Source organism: Mauremys reevesii, linkage group 8, assembly GCF_016161935.1.
Source record: "Mauremys reevesii isolate NIE-2019 linkage group 8, ASM1616193v1, whole genome shotgun sequence".
NCBI lineage: Eukaryota > Metazoa > Chordata > Testudines > Geoemydidae > Mauremys > Mauremys reevesii.
In genome coordinates, this window is record NC_052630.1 from 103,691,072 (window position 1) to 103,698,594 (window position 7,523).

The window sequence follows — 7,523 nt, forward strand, 5'->3', positions numbered from 1 at the left end:
TCTTTCTTGTTTCCCCTTGCTCTAAAACAAAAAGGCATTCAGACTCAATGGATCAGGTTGGTTTTGGTTTGTGGAAAACAAAGACTCCTGGCTACAAATGCACACACCCAAAAAGTCATAACAGTCACAGCCACATATCCCAAGCAGTCACCCTTTTAATCAACATCAGAGCGGCCATACTGGGTCAGACCAACGGTTCATCTAGCCCAATATACTGTCTTCTGACAGCGGCCAATGCCAGGTGCCCCAGAGGGAATGAACAGAACAGGGAATCATCAAGTGATCCATCCCCTGTTGCTCATTCCCAGCTTCTGGCCAACAGAGGCCAGGGACACCATCCCTGCCCATCCTAGCTAATAGCCATTGATGGATCTATCCTCCATGAACTTATCCAGCTCTTTTTTGAACCCTGCTATTTTCTTAATAATAAATTAATTTATTTGTATGGACCAGGACCCATTGTGCTAGGTGCTGTACAAACAGAACAAAAAGTCAGTTCCTGCCCCATTGCCACACCAGGGCTGGGAAGCAGCCTGATCTGTAAGAATGAGCATAATTCAAGAGGTCCAGAGTTCCTACATCTGACTAGCTGCATGACCTTGGGCAAATCACTTAACCTTCCCAGGCCTCAGTTTCCCCATCTGCTGGCCCATCCTAGGGCAATTATACAATATTAGGGTTGGAAGTGACCTTGGGAGATCATCTAGTCCTACCTGCTGCCCAAAGCAGGACTAATCCCTAGTGAGATTTTTGCCCTAGATCCCTAAATGGCCCCCTCAAGGGGTGAACTCACAACCCCGAGTTTAGCAGGCCAATACTCAAACCACTGAGCTATCCCTCCCCCCACTACAGCTCAGGTGTCACTGTCACTCAGGCTGAAACCCACACCCTCTTTGCAATGAAGACACATGCTAAACCACTCCAGGGCTGATTGTCCTGCAGTGCCTTCCCACTATTCCCCCTGCGTGCTCAACGGGACAGACTCGCACTCCCCCAGCTCACTGGGATGGAATCACAGAGTGGCACGGGATGTACACAGGATGTCCCAACGACACCACAAGGCATAGACGCTGACTCCGTGGGTGCTCCGGGGCTGGAGCACCCATGGGGAAAAATTAGTGAGTGATCTGCACCCACCGGCAGCCAAGCTCCCCCCACCCCCAAGTCCCACCTCCTCTTCCTCCCCTGAGCATGCTGCGTCCCTGCTCCTCCACCTACCTCCCAGTGCTTCCTGCCCAGCCACTGCCAGCCAGCTGTTTGGCGCTGTGCTTGGAGGGAGGGGAGGAGCAGGAACGTGGCGCACACAGGGGAAGAGATGGGGCCACGGCAGGGATTTGGGGAAGGAGTTGGAATAGGGGCAGGGCAGGGGTGGAGTCGGGGCAGGGCTGAGTGCACAGCAGGGTCAAGCACCCACTGATGGGAGCAGAAGTTGGCACCTATGCTATAAGGGAAATGCAGCACCAGTGAGGACACTAATTCGGGATTGGGCTTTGCAGCTTGGCTGCCCACACCCCGGCTGGGCTAACCTGGACCAAGTTCACTCTGCAGCAAAGCCAGGCCCTGTATAGTCAGTGTCACATCCTGGCCGGCTCTCTGGCACTAGCACCATGCTGTGTTGTTTATGCAAGGGGATGCTTAAATCTAAGCTTGCTACTTACATTGTTTGCAGCACTAAAAAAATTCAAACCGCTCATGCCGGAATTTCTATCCACCTGTCATCCACCTGCCCCCTTTCTTTTTTAAACACCAGGGGTGAAATCCTGCCCCCAATGAATCACTGGCAATGCTCCCACTGACTTCAATGGGGCCAACATTTGACCCCACACCTATGCTTTGATTCTAAGTTAGCTGACAAGTCCCTTTAATTCTAGTGACTAGATTTGAGTCCCCTTCTGTTATTAAAAATACTCTGGGAGCATGACCAGCTGCTCAGGAGTCAACGGGTGTGTGGGTATGTGTTAGGGTGACCAGATGTCCCAATTTTACAGGGACAGTCCTGATTTTTGGGTCTTTTTCTTATACAGGCTACTATTATCCCCCCACCCCCTGTCCCGATTTTTCACATTTGCTGTCTGGTCACCCTGTAGAGGTGCTTTCAGCACCAGGTTCTTAGCAAAAATCCCCCAGTTTGTTTGGGTGACCCACATCAAATGGCAGGATGGAAGTTCAATCTCACCCTCTAGTGGTTTAAATTTGAAAGGCTGCATTGCCCAGCAGGATCTGTCCCTCTAACTGTATGTGAAACAAAACAAAACGATAAGCCAAGAATCAGAGTATAGACATTTTTTTTAAAAGCAAATGTTCTTATCTGATTGTAACCCCTTAGGTGACTGAGGCTGGACATGCTTTTAAGATCTAAGTACCCTGCATTTAGTTTTTGTTAAGTCCTTCCTCCTGGATACTGAAAATAGAAGCACGCAATTCTCTTTTGGGTCCCGTCGGCTTCACTGGCTGGAGCTCAGGCCTAGCGCAAAGCACAATGTTTGTAGGGCAGTGACGGCGTGGTGAAGCCAAGCAAGCTCGGGGCTCACTGATATTTTAAAATATCTATTAAATTAAGAGTATTTATGATTAATTATTATTACTAAAAATACCTAAATTCTGGGCACAAACCATCCAACAGTAGGACAGACTCTGTCCCTTGTTCTAGCATTTAGGGTTCATTAAATATATCTAGGGAATTTATATGGCTCCCATTAGGGGGGTGTCATTTCAGAAAAATTCAGGGAGGGGGAGCAAATTTGTGTCAGCATATAGAACATTATGTGATTATATAATATCCTGCAACACCTTGGGGGGAGGGGGAAGGGAGCATATAGACCTATGTAAAGTTGGAGGGGGCAAACCAAGGTCTGTGGGGGTGTAACAAGGCACGTCACTTGCCACCACAGCGCCTCCTGCTGGCCGTTCTGGGAATTAGCTCAAGGTCTCCAGCGCGCCCTCCTCAGGTGGCGTCTCACCCGTCGGCACTTCTGTCTCCGCCTCCAGGACCCGCATCGCTCCCTGGACCATGTCGCCCTCTTCTGGACACAGCCCTCCGGCTATGCCTCACTCGGTTCTTTCCCCGCTTCCGGGGGACCGACAGTCCTCAGTCCAACCACTTGCCTCAGTGGCAATCTGCAGCCCAGGCTCTAGCCGCTTGTCTCAGGGGCAGACTGCAGTCCATGCAGTGGCCAGTGGGGGCAAACGGGGGGTACCCAGGCCTGTCCACTACTCTGGGTCCTGACCCAGGGACCCAATAGCCAGCAGCCACATACCGCCCCTCCTCCAACTCTGCCGTCTCTTTCCCCAGGCCACTTTCCCGCAGCCCCAGCACCTTCTCCACCCTTGTATACAGGCCTCAGGCCGGCAGCCTGGAGCTTTCTCCTATTCTGCTGATCCTGCCCAGCACCGCGCTAGCTAGTATCCCCGTCCTTCACCCTTCAGGGAGTGACTATCCCTGCTCTATTGAGCAGGCCTTCTTATACAGCCCTCCTTGGCCCTGATTGGCTGCTTCAACAAGCCATCCCTTGATTGGCTCTCTACAAGCCCTCCTCCCATTGGTTGGGTTTTGCACAGGCTCCCTGAAGGCTGCTTTAACCTTCCATCTACCTGTGTGGGGCAGCCACTTCCCACAGCAAATAATGTCCCTGGTCCCCAAGCATCTCACAGTCTTTATCTTCACAACATCCCTGTGAAGTAGGGATGTGCGGTTGTCCCTATTGTACAGATGGGAAACTGAGGCACAGAAAAACTAAGGGGACTTGCAAGCATCTATGTGGATCAAAACAGCTCGCATGGGTACATTCACGCAAGCTGCAAGCCACACCCAGAGCTGCAGCGTAGCGTTAGCCTAAGTGACTTGTCAAGGGGCACACAGGCCGTCTGTGTCAGAGCAGAGATCTGACCCCAGCTCCCCGAAAGCCTGTGCTCTAACCACTGGACGATCCTTCCATTCTGCATGCTCTGCAACTTGCCAGGGCTCAGACCCAGGTGCCTTCAGCCAATCCCTGGTGGGCTGGGGGCAGGAGGGAGTGGGCCCCTCGCATATGGCATCACTGGGCTTCTGGGCCCATTGGCAATGTAGGATGGGCTGTTATATCTCAGAGCAGCTGCTGGCCTGAGCACACTGGGGACTCCAGTGATCCTCCAGCTGGTGTCAGTCCCGTGAGTGGCTGTTTTAGGCAGGTTTCACTGTCGCTGAAGTGACCGTTTATCGAGTCATTTGTACACAGTTGACTCACAGACTCCTCAAATTCAGGCTGATTGCAAGGGTTCCCAGACACCTCCACTGTGTCTAAGACCTGGTCTACACTGTGGGGATCGCTCTAAGTTACGCAACTTCAGTACGTGAATAACGTAGCTGAAGTCAACATACTTAGATCGACTTACCATGGTGTCTTCACCGTGGTGAGTCAACTGCTGACGCTCCCCCATCGACTGCACCTGCGCCTCTCACGGCAGTGGAGTACAGGAGTCCACGGGAGAGCGCTCGGGGGTTGATTTAGACTAGACGCAATAAATCAACCCCCGCTGGATCGATCGCTGCCCACCAACCCGGCAGATAGTATAGACATACCCTAAGAGTCAGGCAATCTCAGACTTTCCGCTGAGGGCCGCTCCGTCTGGCAGCCATCTCTCCGCTCCCTTTATTGACTAGCCCCTGTCCTTCTGCGAAGGGCCAGCAGAATGCTACAAAGAACCAGGGTAGCTATAAAGTCCACAGGTGGATCCAAGACCACTCCGGTGGGCTCTTGATTGGGCCCCTACGAATCAACTCACACATTAGTCATTTAGTTCAGAATCAGTCACTTCAATGCACGGAGAGTTGGCAAATGCAGAGCGCCCCTTAAAGATGTGTGGTTTGCGATGTTGTTGCAGCCGTGTTGATCCCGGGAGGGGAGACCTTTCCCAGACCCCCATGTAGCTCAGAAGCTCGTCTCTTTCATCAACAGAAGCTGGTCCAATAAAAGATATTACCTCCCGCACCTTGTCTCCCTTAAAGATTTGACTGTTGGCCTGTGATTATGAGGAGCATTTCAGGCTGTACAAAACTACCGACTGCATCTTGAAAGGTTTTATTACCCAAGATCATTTAAACTGAATTTCACACACACACACACACACCTTGCTTTAATATATATGCAGGAGCCACCAATAAAAGGGAAGTGACCAAATTGTCCCCACTTAAAGGCTTTCGAGCCAGGAGATCAGTTAGACTCTGCTCCCACGTAATCAGCTCGGGCGACGATCAGCCTTTCCGAATGTAAATGTATGTAAATCTGTGGCAATATCCAGAATCCACCTATCTCTCCCCCTACTCACTTTCCAAGCCGGTTGGAGTAATCACAGTGTGGCAGTGTTCTGCAAAGCGTTTCTGCTGATGAATGCAGTCACTATGAACATAGTTTTATGTATCATTAATTCCCTTAGCGTTCAAAAAATAACTTTCTCTGACTGCAGATAATACAGTAATCACTCACAATTGCCAATACAATTATCTTCATTCAGCTGTGTAAAACAACTGTGGGAATATTTTTAGCTACTTACATTTTCTTTTTCTTTCTCTCTCACTATTTCTTTTTTAATGTTCACATTAAATGCAAAGCTGTTTTGACTCGGGTTGCTGTGACGCCGGCATTCCCGGCTAGAAATTAGGCCCCAAGTTAATCTGCAAGGAGGTGAGAGGAAGGGGACGTCGATCACAGCAAGGCCCTAATTTTCTGCCATCGTGCTGCACAGGGAAACCAATTACAGGCCCAGGGCCCAATCCTCAGCTGGTGTGACTCGGCATTGACTGCAATGCCGGGGAGGATCCAGACCTCCATTGAAAGCAACACGGGTGGTAGATGGGAGGCTCCAGTGAGTCTGGGAGTGGATGGCTTGGAAGATGGGGGCTCAGCTAGGTGCTGGCTGGAGCGGGAGGAGCCAGAGCTGTTGGAAGTGTGGCACCTCACATGGGTAACACAGAGATCAAGACGTCACCCTCCAGCAGCAACTGGCAGAGCAGAGGAATGATGCCCCCCAGAGCCATGCTGGCAAGGAAACACAGGGTCCCAATCCAGAGGCACTGGCACGTTGCAGATCTTGGAGGATTTGTGTGTTTTGGGGACCTAGCCCCCCTGCTTCTTCCAGCTGTGATCAAACTCCCTCCCTTTGGGAGAACTCACAGGAAACCCCATAGGTGGAATCTCCTCTATGAGCACAGCTCCCCCCCGCACACACAGCATGACCAGACACTGAGACCAACAGGACACAGAGGAGGCAAGATTGCTTCTTCCCTGTGGCGGAAAGGAGGAGGCGCATGTGACCAGCCTGCTCTCCGAGTCATGAGCAAGTGACCCATGGATAACAGTTTGGGAACGCAGGGATTGGGCATCAGTGTTTCACCTCTGGAGACCTGACTTCAAAGGCTGCCCTGGGTCACCCAAGTTTTAAGCTGGGCTTGAGGGTCTGTTTTCTTTGCTCCCCATCTCTTTGCACAGAGGTGCCAGGGCTAGGGACTGCCAGGCCCAGAGGTGCCGGGGCTCAGAGCTGCCAGGTCCAGAGGTGCCGGGGCTCAGAGCTGCCAGGCCCAGAGGTGCCGGGGCTCAGAGCTGCCAGGCCCAGAGGTGCCGGGGCACTGAACTGCAAGGCCCAGAGGTGCCGGGGCTCAGAGCCGCCAGGCCCAGAGGTGCCGGGGCTCAGAGCCGCCAGGCCCAGAGGTGCCGGGGCTCAGAGCCGCCAGGCCCAGAGGTGCCGGGGCTCAGAGCCGCCAGGCCCAGAGGTGCCGGGGCTCAGAGCCGCCAGGCCCAGAGGTGCCGGGGCTCAGAGCCGCCAGGCCCAGAGGTGCCGGGGCTCAGAGCCGCCAGGCCCAGAGGTGCCGGGGCTCAGAGCCGCCAGGCCCAGAGGTGCCGGGGCTCAGAGCCGCCAGGCCCAGAGGTGCGGGGCTCAGAGCCGCCAGGCCCAGAGGTGCCGGGGCTCAGAGCCGCCAGGCCCAGAGGTGCCGGGGCTCAGAGCCGCCAGGCCCAGAGGTGCCGGGGCTCAGAGCCGCCAGGCCCAGAGGTGCCGGGGCTCAGAGCCGCCAGGCCCAGAGGTGCCGGGGCTCAGAGCCGCCAGGCCCAGAGGTGCCGGGGCTCAGAGCTGCCAGGCCCAGAGGTGCCGGGGCTCAGAGCCGCCAGGCCCAGAGGTGCCGGGGCTCAGAGCCGCCAGGCCCAGAGGAGCCGGGGCTCAGAGCCGCCAGGCCCAGAGGAGCCGGGGCTCAGAGCTGCCAGGCCCAGAGGTGCCGGGGCTCAGAGCTGCCAGGCCCAGAGGTGCCGGGGCTCAGCCCTGGCAAGGTGCGACACAAACAAAGCACTGCACATTAGGCTTTTGATGTCTGAAAAGCTTTTGGGAGCTCAGCTGGCCACCATGTTTTGAGTCAATTTCTATACTATTTGTTCCCTCAGAATGGTTAGAAAAGTGGTTTGGGCGTCAGCCGTTCACCTCTGGAGCCTTGAATTCAAGGGCTGCCATGGGACACGCAAGTGAAAGCTGGGCTTGGTGGCGGGGACTTTTTTTTTGCT